The following is a 15,844-nucleotide window of genomic DNA, read 5'->3' as shown; positions in this document are numbered from 1 at the left end:
TACTAAAGTTAAAACCAATTCACTAATTAAACATACTAGAGCATGTAACAATAGCTAGTTTAAATTGTATGTCTTAGAACAGGTACAAAAAATTCCTAGAGGACAATGAAAGGACTTCCCAGAATGCAGAAAATTACATTGGCAACTGGCTTTGCTTGCTAACAGAGAACCTGGTTTAAATGAAAATATTACCATCACCCCTGTATTAAAATGGAGTCCACCAAACTTTGACGGATTTTGGATAGTATGATGTTATATTTATAAACATATATTTACATATTGTTAGATTTAGATTTGTCTTTTTATAAAATAGAATGTTGGGTACTGTCTCAGTGTACTTATTTCTGTTAGCATAGTATTATTTTTTCTGATGGTTAAGTACTTTGAATTAGTGGTGCTTTTTTTTTTAATAGAACATACTCATTATTTTATCAAATGTTTTTTAATTGCTTTAATTTGGTTGTTATTGTGATGGCGTTACTCTGGGACAGTAATCAAGGAGCCTGAATCCTCACCAGAGGCACTCACTGGAGAGGGATGTTCACTTGGAACACAAATGGATACACTTAGTATTTCCAGATGCAGACCTCTCTGCATCAAGCACAGTTTCCCTTAAGAGCACACAGGGAAGACAGTCAGCCCAGGGTTTAGATTTCTTTATATCTGTCTCCCTATAGGACTCCAATAAGGCTCCCCACTAACACAGCTATAGGGTTAGGTCTTCAGCTGAGTGTCCAAACCAAGTCCTCCAGCACCCTCTCTGTGATATCAGTGCTTCGGTTCCCTGCTCCAAATAGATCACACACACCTGGGAAAGGCTGGCAGTGATTTACCTGCTGTGCCCCCTTCTGCCCAGACTGTAAGCTAGTTATCACTGCCACCAGACACTACAAAGCCAGCTACCTAAGTTCTTGCAATCGTACCGAATTACATTGAGTGAAATTAATATTAATACAAAAGGTAATGTTGACCAAAAAGCCAAGCTTCAGGAGTGGCCACAGTGTCACCAACAGATAGATAGAAGTACTCTCAAAGGTTAACATATTCTCTAAAGGAATAAAAATGGAGAAAAGATCACACTGAATCCAACCATAAAGTAAAAGCGCTTTCGTTTACTGAAATTAGCAAACTTCTTCAGACCACAAGGTTAATGACAGTCTGAAGAAGCATTCTACTTGAATGTGAAAGCGCTCACTGAATATTAAGTCTTTGGTTTTGCTTGTTTTTATTATTTTATTCTAAATAAATGGTCAGCTTCTTATTGTCGTGTTTGGCTGCCTCTTTCAGTTATGTGTTTTGGGATAAGTAGTTTTGTGTCTTTAGTTAGCCAGGGGGCTGTTTTGGATCTGAGTCTTTGGTTCTACTGGGAACAAAGTGGTTAAGTATATCAGTGAAATTTCTATTGAAATGTGAGACTGCAGGGTCTAAAGGGAAGGACTTTAGAGCGTTCCAGTCTATCTGTTTTAAGGTATTAGAGAAAATTAGGGGGTTGAAGTTTTACATGTTGCGGGTGGTAATGTGTCTGTGTTGAAAGAGGATGGTGGAGGGGGAATGGCATATGTAGGCAGGGAGATGGTCACGAAGGGAGTCTGCGAGAGTACCACTATCAGAAACTCGGTTTGGGTGGGAGACTAGTAGCCAGTCAAGGATGCTACCCGTGGTGTAATCTTTATTTGGTCTAGTAGGGGTTTTGATTAGCTGTGTGAATTGATATAGGTTGATGCTTTGAGAAGGGGTAGATGAGTCATTGGAAGACCAGTTTATGTTGACATCGCCTAGGATTATAGTCTTACTATTTATGTTGGAAGTGAACCAGGCAAGAATATCTTCCAGTATAGGGATATTGTTACCAGGAGGAATGTACAGGGAAGCAATTGATAAAGTTTTATTGCTATTTACTTTGGGAAGGGTGAGGGTTAGCTCGACTGTGTCAAATGAGGATATGGGCTTAGTATAGGGTGTTACTGTTAAGGAGGAGGAGAAGAGTAAGGCTATAAGTTTATAGTTAGGGGGCATAATTTCGGTATCTTTTATTTGTGGTTTTAGCTAGGTTTCTGTGATAGAGACAATATCAGGTTTGTTATGAGAGATCCAGGCATGCAAGGAAGATCTTTTATTACAAAGGCTCCTGGCATTAAGTGTGGCAAGGAGAAGAGATTTGTTGTGCAGGGGAGAGCTATGTGAATGTGGTTTAGAGGTGGAGTTGTATGAAGACCCTGGGTTAGGGTGTATGTCTCCAGAACAGAGGAGGAGGGTGATACATTTTGAGTAGAATATGGATAGGTATCTATTTTCTAATGGGTCATAGGTGTAGATATTGGAACCTAATAAGGTGAGTTTGGTGGGTATGGGAAGAGGTTTACTAGGGGTAAGGAAGAGCTTCCTTTGAAATAGAAAATATTCATTATGTTTGTAGAGGTGGGGGAGGCTTGGGTTGTAAAGGGACCGTCTTTTTTAATGTAAATCGCAGTTGTATGAAAGGGAGGGGAGTGCTGAAACTGTGGTAGACTAGTAAGATAGAGTAAGCAGTAGAGGATTAGGCTTAGAAATAAGGGTATTGGAGCATAGGCGGATTTTGTTTGCATGGTGGGAGACAGAGTATGAGTTGAGTGAGAAGGATGTGTAGGAAGAGAGATGGTTAATAAGTTTGAGAGGAGAGGATTAGAATGAAATGTGTGAGGGTGTATTCACAGGGATATAGAAGGGTGGAGTGGAGGGGGGAAAAGGCAGTTGTAGTAGTGAGTGGATAAGGAGTAAATGGGGGACAATATTTGGAGGGTTTGGCTACTGGCTATCCTGATGGGGTGCGTGCACTAACCACCTAGTAGGGATAAGGTACAGTCAGTTATTCAGTAATTATTGAGGCAAGCAAGTTACATAAAAGCATGCACCATCCCTCGCCATCTAATCCAAATCACACACCCACTGGAAAAATACAATGTCCGCTGATCTCACAAAGTGCAAACAGTTGAAAAAACAGAGAATGTCAAACATCCCATTCGTTAGAACATTAATTAGGCCAGACCTAGATACAAAAATGTCCTAGGTAGTAAACTCACACAGGAATCCTAAACCTTTTTCTCCAGTAGTTTGCTTACTTTGATCCTAGGGCCTCTCATTCGAATTCCCCTACCAAATATCTTTCCTTCTGAAGCTGGAACTTGAACGGAGGTCTATAGGTCACATTTATCCAAACATAAAGGAAATGTGGACAACACAGAATTTTTTTCAGACTGCATCTCCGTTTTCCATGTCAAGAATAAATGGTGACTTTACTAGATTAGCAGATAAAGTGAAAGAGGAAAAAGTATATCTTGGTAACGGAAGAATAACGAAAAGATCTGAAAGATTCCGAAAATGCCAGTTACTATGGCAGCTGCCTCCTGTATTTTTGCTTCCTGGCAGCTATCTCTAGCTCCCCCAAGCTGTCATACATGAATTAAATGAGAAAGTCCTTGGGGCCTAACCAAAACACACTGATGTCCAAGAATCTATTAAATATATAACAGTGCTAGTAATATCTCAAAATAACTACAAATTTTTGTTCCAATATAAATGGTACAAGATTTGCAAACATACCAGCGCAAGATGATCCCATGGCTACTCCGCTGTTGTGTTTAAAAATTTCTCCTTCATAAGACACATAATTACACAAGTTCCAACAAATGACTTGTAATATGATATTCAGAATGTGCACCCATTAAGTGGTTCCTCAAACCACTCCCGACCTGTGTGTAATATATATGCATTTTTATATATATATATATATATATATATATATATATACATATATATATATGTATGTACATACATACACACACATATATACATATATATATGTATGTATATACATACATACATACACACACACACATACATATATATATATATATATATATATATATATATATAGGTCTACTTCGACCCATAGAAATTCCGCTTTATGAAATATTAGATAACTGAATTCACTTTAGTGAAAGTGCATTTGCATGAAAACGCACTTTTGCGAATAACACTACATCGAAGAGTTGTTCTAGATCGCGGTACAGTGAGGATAAGGGAATATTCCCTTTTCCCCACTGTAGTGTGATCTTGGAGTTAGTATATACAAGTAGCAGGAGTGTGGGGGGAGCAGGGGGGCTTCTCCCCCTGCATAAAAGCATTTGTTTTGTGCCTGTTTTTTGTTGTGGTTCGGTGTAGTGTTATTCATGAAAGTGCGGTTTCATGTAAACACACTTTCACTAAAGTGGACTTGGTTATCTAACATTTGATCAAGTGTAATTTCGATGGGTCGAAGTAGACCCATATGTGTATATATACATACATATATATATATATATATATATATATATATATATATATATATATATATATGTGTGTGTGTAGAACATATATATTTATTTACATTTGTTTACTGGGAATGTGGGGATGTCTGACTGTGACTGTAGCCCATTTTCAGCAGAGTCACAGGGAGAAAAGCTCCAGAAAATGAAGATAGAAAACAGTGGAATGACAGCAAATAAAAATACATGACTCAAAAATGAGTGAAATACAGAAAACAGTGGAATTACAGCAAATAAAATAGTTGTTCCAAAAATGATTGAAATACAGTATAAAGTGTTTACATGGAGAATAGTTGCGTATTATACAATAGTGAATATTTACATGTTAACATGAACAACACGTTTAAGCAGAGTATACATGAATTTTTTTTCACAGTACATAATTAGTAAAGAAAAAAACTTGCTAATACATAGGAGGGGTAGAGATTGATATATACACACACACCCAGATATATATATATATATATATATATATATATATATATATATATATAATATATATATATATATATATCAAGAGTTGGCATAGCTGGGGTTAGAGGTTTTGAACTAGGGGTACTTAGCCTTGTATAGTGCAGGAACATAGTCAGTGATTCATAAGGTGTTATTTTAGAAATAGCTTGAATTTGTGACTGTCTGTGATGTTTAGGATGTGCTGGGGTAATAAGTTCCAGGTTTTGGATATTTTATTAGAATACAGGGAGTCACTGTAGCTGTTGTGGGGTTTAGTTACCTTTAGAAGCAATTTATCAGGTGATCAAAGAGCCCTTAAGTTTGTATTAGCTTGAACTAGGTCTTTGAGAGCTGGGTAGTTATCAGGCTTGTGGATAATACTGTGGGCAATGGTTAGTTGATTCAGAGATAATAAGTGGGGTAGTTCAATCCATTTGAGTTGTTGAAGTGCAGTGCAATGGTGAGATTTAAGAGGTTGGTTTGCAGCAAACTTGGCTATGTTCTTATGCCATATTTCTAGACTGTTTAGCTCTGTCTTTTGTAGGTTGGTAAAGATTTAGGAAGAGTAGAGGAGGGTGGATAGTAGTTGGGATCTGGCCATGGCTAGTCTGGAGTTGTTGGTTAGGTATGGTGTGGCCCTATAGAGTGAGCCAAGCTTAATATGGACTTTTTTGATTGTTAGAGCTACATGTTTGTCGAATTATAGACAGTTGTATTGTCAGTTGTGACTCCTGGAAGTTTAGTTTGATTGGCTGGTTCAATTTTTGAGCAGTTGGAGGAGTAGATGATGATGGGGGTGGTTGTTTTTGGCTTTGGTACTGGAGAAGACCATTAGCTTTGTTTTCTTTGTGTTAAGTATGAGTTTGTTGTCAGTGAGGTGGTTTTCTATGTCATGGAGTGATTTTTGTGTTTTTTCTTGTAGTTCCAGAAATGTAGGGGCAGAGTAGGTAAGAGATGCATTGTCAGCATATTGAATAATAGAGTTTAGTTGGGTTACAGTGTTTAGGTTATTGGTAAGTACGATGAAAAGGAGAGGTCTGAGGATGGAGCCTTGGGGAACTCTGACAGAGATAGGTAGCGGGGGAGACGGATTGTTTTCCCATTTGGTAGACTGTTGTCTATTAGAAAGATAGCTATGGAATCAGAATAGGGAAGACTGACTAAGGTTATATATATTGCCAGTTTATTGAGTAGTTTTTGGTGGGGTACTATATCGAAGGCTTTAGACATATTGAGGAATATAGATGAAATGAGTTGGCCTTGATTTCTGAGGAGGTTAACAGTACTGGTGAAACTTACTAGTGCGGTATTAATACTATGTTCGGGTTGGAAGCCGTGTTGAGAGTTGGATAGGAAGTTATTGTTAAGGAAGTTGTCTAGGAGTTGATGAATGCATTTTTCTAGAATTTTGGCTACAATGCTAAATTTCAACATACTGAATTGTAAAGTGGAAGATATAAAACCAGAATAAGTGGGGGGGGGATATGCTTCCAATGTGGGGATCTCTGCCCCACACACCCCCACTATATATTAACTCCAAGATCACACTACAGTGGGGAACCTCCCCACTGTAGTGCGATCCTGGAGTCAATATATATAGTTTGGAGGGGTGTGGGGGGCTTAGTCTCCCTCCTATTCTGCTTTTATATCGTCCACTTTACAATTCAGTATGTTGAAATTTAGCATTGTAAGATTTAAGTATTATAGGCTTCAGTCAAGTGATTTTTCAGTATTTTGAAATTTCAGACTTATGGTCTCAGTCAAATGGGATTCAGTCAAATTAAATTTCTATCTGATATTGTATATAATATATATATATATATATATATATATATATATATATATATATATATATATATATATTGCATGTAGATATACACGGAACTTCTTCAGACATTATAGATCTCAGGCACTTAAAAACGTATATACATTTCAAATTATCCTGCCAAAATCCACCATCCAGTCAATTGCAAAATTTCAAAACATCATTACATCACTTCCTAATATACCCGTATCTTCCAATAACTCGGGTAACCTTAGGAACTAAAGGAAACAAAACAACATTTAAATTTAAGTCATATAAATACCAATATTTAAATATGAAAATGCAGTAAAGAGAAATTAAACTTTCAGTTTTATAATATAAATATCCTTATCTATTTATTTAACTTAACACCGTAAACTAACATATCAGCACTAAGCAGTTTTAATCTAAGTAAACATTTAACATTAATCACTTCGCTGAGACCTGGGAATTGATCTGCTTTCAGTAAAACTTCCCATTTAAATTCCTGAACCTCAAAGACATTATTACATCCAGAGACAAAACTGTCTTGTTTGAGTTGTTCTAACACATTGAAATGAAATTTATGAAATCCTACACATTCTGAGCTATGTTTAGCTATTGCATTAGCTAAATCAACATTTTTATAGCTGCAATGTATTCTCTTATTTGTAACCTAAACTTTCTAAAACTTTCCAATTTAAAATTTGGGGCAGTTGTTACACACAGCTATATGTACAATACTTCCACTTTGCCAAGTATATTTGTTTTTTGCTTGCATTGTTAAATTATTTAAATGTGGAATTACTGTATTACTACAATTGCTTATAAAGTGACATTGCCTGCAATGTCCACAGGCAAAAGTGCCTTTATTATTGTGTAAAATTTTAAACTCTCATAATAAATTGTGTTCCAACAGTTGTTTTAAATTTCCAGTTCTTTTTAACACAAATTGTGGGATTTCCCCTAATACTTTCATAAATTCAGTGTTCCTTGAACTATTTTCCAGTTTTGTAATATAATATTTTTAATAGCTGGGGCTATCTATATTAATCGGTGTTGGAAATGTGCAGGTTCTATCAATAACTTGAGTCTCATTTGTTTTAACAAAAGAATGGGTGGAAAATGAGACCATATTTTACTTAAGATTTCTTTACTTTTCTCTAGCTTGTCTCTAAGACATCCTCAATCTTTTAACATTTCGATCAAATTCCTAACTTCATTTGCAAATTGTTGGTCTTTACTGGTTTTCTACTTGAACGAATAACCTGATCTCGAAACACATTCAACTTCATCTGCCTTGAATGATGACTATAAAAATACAGATAATTTTTGGTAAACAGTTTTTCTTTAAACAAATTAGTGAAAGCAGCAATAATGCACATCCATCTCAATGTTAAGGTTTAAAAAGGACACACTATTTCCCAAATTGCCTGTTGTAAACTTTAAGCGTGACATACTACTGTTGATTTAATTTACAAACTGTTCAAATATTTCTTTAGTACTTCCCCAAATGAAGAAAAGATAATCTATGTGCCTTCTGTAAAATTTAACATGCTTAAACCTAGGTAAATTAACAAATATTGACCACTCCCACCAGCACATGACAAGATTGGCAAATACTGGGGCTACTTTAGCTCCCATAGCAACCACACTTTTTTGATGGTAAATCTCTCTACCAAAAAGGAACAGTTGTTTTTCAAAATGATATCTGTAAGCATAATAACTGTATTAACTTGTGCTTTATCCCATTTATATACTTCATTAAGATATAATTTAACAAACTCAAGACCTGTTTCTTGGATTATGCTGGTTTAAAGGGAAACAACATCTACGGCACACATATTAACTTCCTTACCACTAAACTGATAATACTCTTTTAGTTAATTCAGAAATGTCCATGAGTTGTTAAGATAGAACTTACTTTTCTGAACTAATGGATTCAGCAGTTTATCCAAATAATGTGAAATACTGTTTTGTGTCTGAGAACTGGCACAATTGGTCTCTATGAGGGGTGGCATTTATAAGTCTTAAATTTAAATGTTGCTTTGTTTAAATTAGTTACATTAGATACTAAGATTAGCCAAGTTATCCGAAGATGTAGGTGTAGTAGGAATTGATGTAATGATGATTTTGGCAGGATAATTTCAAATTTATATTGGTTTTTAACTGACTAAGATGTAGAATTCCTGAAGAAGTTCCGTGTAAATATTAAAAAGGAACGAAAGTGCTAGTTCATCTCAGTGTCTCTATTTCTTCTTTACCAACACTTGGTAGTCTTTCAGCAAAGTTTTTTTGAAGTATTTAGTGGTCTACCTTGGACGTTTGGGTGGTGGTCTTTATTTATAAATACATATACAGATATATATGTTTAGGTGATCGAACACCTAAACATCGATCTTCTAATATTGAAAGCAAAAAATGGCGAATGGCCGCTTTAATGCAGGGAAAGATTTCCCTTGGCCGCTCACCGGAGTTTGCTATTTCCCTACTGTTGAGCAATCTCAGAGTTGGTATATTTAGTTAGGGGGGTTGGGGGGCACAGTCCCCCCACTTAATTTAAATGTAAAGTAATGTTTTTTGTGTTGTGGCCGAGGACGTGTTTCCCTGGGACGTCCGACATTGTGTGCTTCGATATTAGAAGATCACTGTTTGGGTGTTCGATCACCTACACGTTCATTCTTCTAATATAGGCCCTATACACATGTATATATGTATCTATATATATATATATATATATATATATATATATATATAAAATATACATACACTTGTGCATATATTTCCATATATAGGTATACTTTGAAAAACGTTTAAGAAGAAACAAGCTACATAAATTGGCAAAACTTTTCAAACTATAAGAAGAATGGCACAAACTGTCCAAATAGATTTAGTGCTTTCATTCAGATTTATTATTGAACTTCCTCACAAACACAAAAGATACAAAATGTACAGTCTCATTTAAGTTACCAAATAACCAATGAAAATTCAGTAAAAAGTCTACCAAAAACATTTAAAAAAGTGATGTCTCTTTTTAAGAATATCACCTCAGAGTGTATTTAATATATAACCTGTCACTGAGACCCAGAAGGAGAAGGATGTCAGCATTAAGAAACCATTGCCACCTGAGTTCACGTACTTCTAAAAAAGCGTCAACACCACCAACAAAATCAAATACATTTTTTAAAACAATAAATTTGAAACATTTAAAACCAGAGCAATTAACACTGTGCTTTGCTAAGACATTTTTTAGGTCACAATTGTTAATGGCTCGGCAATGCTCTTTGATTTGATCAGATCATTTTCTAGAATTTTTACCTATATAAAAATTCAGGCACATTTCACAAAAACCACAATAAATTACATTTCATGTGTTACAATTAAAGTGAGTAGATATTGTCACTGTGTATTTGCAATGTTCAAAAGCAAAACAGGTACACTTCTTTTTCTTTCGGCTTTTCCCAGTCAGGGGTCGCCACAGTGGATCGTCTGTCCGCTCATGATTGGTAGTGGAGTTTTTACAGTGTCGAGTTGCCAGCCCGGCACCCAACCTTCCACAGAAGGCACACACATGCATACACTCACACCTAGGGCCAATTTAGAGTGACCAATCCACCTACTGCATGTCTTTGGGAGGAAACCCACGTGACCGCAGGGAGGACATGCAGACTCTGCACAGAAGGCACCGCAGCCGAGAATCGAACCAGAGAATCTCTTGCTGTGAGGCGGCAACGCTAACCGCTGCACCTCCGTGGCTGCCCCCCAAAACTGCTATACTGATTTTATATATATATATATATATATATATATATATATATATATATATATATATATATATATATACACACACATACACATACAAACTACACACCTGCCATATCTATACATACCTTTCTTGTTAACATAAGATCTAAAGTTTTGAACCCAAAAATGCTGATTATGTTCAAAGACCGACTTAAGGGTTTTAGTTCTTTTGTAACAGAAATTGGGACTCTTACCTAACACTTGAAAAAAATTCCCCGCTACCCTGAATAATACTCCAATTATTAACCAAGGTGTCTTTGATTTGATACATATGTAGACTTAAAGGGAGTGGAAAACTAAGTTTTATATCCCTACTATTATCAGTCTTAGGTTTAGATTTAACAAACCCATACTAAAGAATTGTCCGAAACATAAAATACCTTTGCTCACAAATTTAAGCCATCAGTTTGTTTACTAAGATCTCAGGATAATTCCTTTGCAAAAACAGTCTTTTCAAAAACAAACATTTGTTATAAAACACTGTATTTTCACTTATTCTCCTGGGCAATCTAATAAATTTGTTCTTTAACCACATTTGCTTTCATAAAGAAAGGATGTTGACTGGTATATTCAAGGAAATGATTTCTAAATATCTTCTTACGATAAATATTAGACTGAAACTTTTGACTTTGCATAGCTCAAGGAGGATGTTGCCTCTTTCAAAAGTGAGCTGACTAAGCTCATTGAACTTTCCAGCCAATTGGAGGACAGAAGTTTGAAAAAGGAGGGTATGATGGCTTCCTCCCCACTGCCTGGCTCTGTATATGCACTTAATTCCATTGAATATACTGGAGTAACAGAAACTGCTGCCCTTGACCCTGGAATTTTTCCTCATGCTACTTCTACTCAAATTGTAGGAACAAATGTGCATATATGTACCATCTGTAAAACTGGAGCAGCTGGAAGCAGTGTTTCAACAAAATGTGCACAATGCACTTTATGCACGGGTAACAGGTACATTGTATTTTTGAAGTTACTGTTGTCATGCATATACACAGCATGGCTCCTCACCCCTATCATTAAAAGACAGTCCCCTTCTGTGTACTACTCTAATATCAGATTGGAAGAATGTATTCAAGCAAAATGACCACAGTAACATATTTAACATGATGCTATCACACACACGTACCCAGGATACCTCCTTATAACTACCCCAAAAGATAGCACCCTACATACATGTGTGATGTCTAATTATAAAGAAAATGGGAAAAAAAACAATCACAGTAGTGTGAACCAACATATTACTCATAAACAGTAGACTACTTTTGGATAAGATTTAGTGACCTTCTCTGCATACCTCTGAGGTCTGACTATGAAGAAAGTAAAGTAATGACCACATTGTCCCAAGCCCCCATCAGCTATAGCAACCTTGTGTGCACACCTCTGGGCAGGGACAGTTTTGGACTAAGTAAAGCCCATGGCAGAGGTTGAAGATGGGACTCCCCCCACTAAGCCTGTGTCAGAATTTCCTCATACACCTCTGGGTTTGTGGGGGCCACCAGGTCCCTAACAACTCTGAGGTCACATGCTCTGTGATGAATTTTTCTGCTTTATTTTTTAAGTTTAATTACTTCTTAAACAGTTTTATTGCTAACTAGAAAAATTATTTAGGTAACCTCAATATTGTATGTGTTCTGAGTTGAAATTGGTAATATTATTTTTTTCCAAAATTACATTCACACTATAGATGACAAGCCAGGTTTAGCACAAGGCACATGGATGTGTGCACCTTTGCACACATGTACTAATCTTTTGCACTACATGCTTACTTATAGGCAAATTGTTGGAATGCTGTTTTATGTATGGCATGTCTCTGGGTTGTTGGTAGAACTGAGGTCAGCTATATAAAACCCACATAAAGACAGGGAAAATGTGCAGACTCCACACAGAAGGAATCACAACCAAAAACTCAAGCAATGAACCAAGCCCAGTGAGATGGCAAATCCTGAAATACTGTTTGCCTCCCTATCCATCAAAAAAATATGGCACTTTCTTTGCACTCCTTGGATATTAGTTTAGAATTATATGACAAATGCCACTGATCATGTATTTTAAGTTGGTGGTGAGTATACACATTATAGCTCCTCACTCTTATCCCTGAAAGACAGCCTTCTTCCGTGTACACCTCTGATATATTACTGGAATAAGGACATGTATACACAGTGTGTCTCTTTACACCTACCCACAAAAGATAGCCACCTACATACATGTCTGATGTCTGAATTCAAGGAAGATTAAAATAATGATCACAGTAATGCATTCCAAATTATCACTGCTAGACAGTATATTGCCTCTAAATGAGTTGTAATGACCATCTGTGCAGAAAATGTTTTGGACTAGATGAAGCTTGGGGCAGAAGTTAAAGATGGGGCTTCCCTACTTAGCCTGTGTCACAATCTTCTTAAACACCTGGAGAAGTGTCGGGCCACCAGATTCCCAGCAACTATTATGATCTAGATGCACTATGATGCATTTTCTTATTTTTGAAAGATAATTATTTGTTTTTGTTGCTCTGTTGAAGATTTATGTATGTAATCTTAATGCCATGTGTCTAATTTTCATCCACACACATGTACTGACATTGCAGTTTACAAATCAGGTCTATCACAAGATGCTATTTTATGTGTGCACATTTACACACACACACACACACACACACACAGTGGACTAGTCTCTTGCACTGCATGTTTACATTAAGACAACTTGGGGAGGAGTGATATTTCATGTACAACATAACTTTGGGGTGTTGATAGAAATGAAATAATCTAGATAAAACCCACTCAGAGACAGAGAGAACATACAAACTCCACACAGAAAATACCTCAAGTAACAGTCCAAGTCCTGTGAGATGGCAATGATGCTCTCTCTGTCAATGATCAGCTGTTTTCACACACATCCTACCCAGACCACCAAAGATAAGCTCTAATTTTGTACAATGTGAAGATTCAACTGTGAGGGAAAGTGAAAGAAACTGTGGTCATCTTATTACTTATAGATACACTGCAACCTTTCCTCCCACACACACAAAATACACATACTTGCATGCGTAGGTCATAGCAATGATTATTTTATGTGAATATCAAGGAATACAGTAACATTGTGTGACAATGTTTCTGCCAAGCTAGATCAGTGACTGTTTAACTGTGATCAAACAGTAGGGTCATCACTTTTTATCCAAAAATGTCCTATACACCCGTAAGTCACAGTCACTTTATTGACTGTGAATGCCTCAGATGTCTGAATAGGATTTAAAAAAATGGCTGCAGTAAAGTATTCCAGTTTGTTTTACACAAATGTTCACTAGCTTGCAAAGCCCGATTAATGACTGTTTAGTGTCATTACTACAGCAGGTCAGCCATTTTCATCCACAGACAGCTCTTTACTTAACAGTTATAGCCACATTTTGACTGTGCACACTGAAGGTATCTGAGTGGTATAAAATAAATGAGTAATCCATAGTAATATATTTCAAGTTTGTTTCTCACAAACACACTGTAGCCATTGTAAAATATTCATGCTTACTTCATAGAAATGCATACTTGTTCTGTTAAACCAGGTTAGTGACTGTTTAAACTGAACAAATGACAGCAGAGTCAGTGACTTTCATTTACAGACAGCCCCAGTACAAAGCAGTTATAGTCACTTTGTGACTGCTTACACCTTGGATGTGTGATTGTGATAAAAAAAAGAATAATAATAGATCCTTGCTCCACACAAATACACGAGTCTCGCAAAAGCCAGAATAATGACTGTTTAACTTGATTATGACATCTGCAGACCGCTCTATAGCCTCTGCAAATGACAACAGTGTCAGTTACTTTCATTCATGACTGCCATCATAACTAGAAACAGTTATTTTGGCAAAGCCAAATACAAAACAGAAGACAAATTCATAACTCTCAAACTTCCCTCTCCAAGATGTGAAGCACTACCTTTCATGATGTGGAACAGTTTCATCCCGCATACAAAAACTTATTTTGATCTGTTAATATGATTCATTGTTATTTACCATGGATATTTGTAAAAAAATATTAATTAATGTATACCTCTTAAATGTACATGATTTTACCTCATATTTTGGCCTATACCCTGTAAAATTACTGGTTTTCTAGTACATCTCTGATTATTACTGCCAGTCATTGCCAGATATTAAAGATACATACTTTTTTTTATTTTTATGCATGTTGATGCAAATCCTGTTGCTCTATTAACGTTTTAATGAATTAGAGTAATATTTAAAAACTCTTCCCCTTTATTTCTGGCATTGTCCCTTATTATTGAGCAAAAAAGTTAAGACCTTTGAATTAATGTTTCACAGACCCTTTCAGTATGGAGCAGAATGAAACAGCAACTTTTAAAGACTTATAATGAAAAACATTCCTCACAATGTAGTATATATCAGAGGTATGGGCAGACTGGATGGATGGGCCGATATGCAGCTGCTTAATGAATTCCATACTTTGACAATCTGCAGTCTCACAGCAGGTGTTTCTCCAGAAGAGGAAAGAGAAATAAGCCATTCACGTAATCATTTGCAACATTCTGAAATGTCTTGCAGCTCAGCATTAGGCTTTTAAGGATATGATGTAGTGTTCCACTGAGACCTATGTCATTCTGTATTATAGCCTGTACTTGTGTTTGGCACAGAACGATGAAATGTTAGAGCTTCAATAAACCACTCTGAATTGAACTGTTTTATACACAGTGACATGCTTTTTTTTTTTTTTGCTTTAACCAATTTCTGTTACTGTTTTGAATTACATAATCCTTAAATTTACTCATGAACAGATTTCCATACATTTAGCCTATTTTGTTATTGTCCTCATCATTACTACTGAACTGTGTTCAGTCATTTAATATTTATTCTTATTAATTAGGTAGCTTCTATAGATTGACATTACCTGTCTTTAATGAAAAGCCACAAAGAATTATGCTTCAGATATAATTTGTGTTGAATGTAAAAATAAAGTGCATCGCAATAGCAAAGTTAAGCAATCCCCATTTCATTAATCTAAAATATAGAAGATCAGTCTTGCACTCAAATTGAATACCATTGTATGCAAAAGAAGCATTATGCTAACCAAGAATAAAAGTATAAAGACAAGATAGAGAATAGTAAAGAGAGACAGTGTGAAACAGGAGATAAATGTTGTGATCTACTCAAACCTATGAATTTAAGAAGACACATTATTAAAACAGCACAATCTATGTATCATTTCATTTAATACCAACTTTATGTATTTTGATAACACTTAATTCAATAAATTATTACAGAAAACTACCTTAGTTTGATTGTTTGAGGCATTCAGTCAATAAATTAATCTGCACAAATCATCTTTAATTACAAATGGATTAACAGCAAAATGTTTAATAGCGAAAAGATTACTCAAGGCACAATTAATCAGTTTTAGCTCAGTCTGCTGAATTTATTTAAAATAGCAATTACAAATGAAGTTCACAT

The sequence above is a fragment of the Protopterus annectens genome, chromosome 8.part0, assembly GCF_019279795.1.
Source record: "Protopterus annectens isolate FY-2018-M chromosome 8.part0, PAN1.0, whole genome shotgun sequence".
Classification (NCBI taxonomy): Eukaryota; Metazoa; Chordata; order Ceratodontiformes; family Protopteridae; genus Protopterus; species Protopterus annectens.
The sequence above is the reverse complement of the archived record's forward strand: the minus strand, read 5'-3'. Positions refer to the sequence as shown.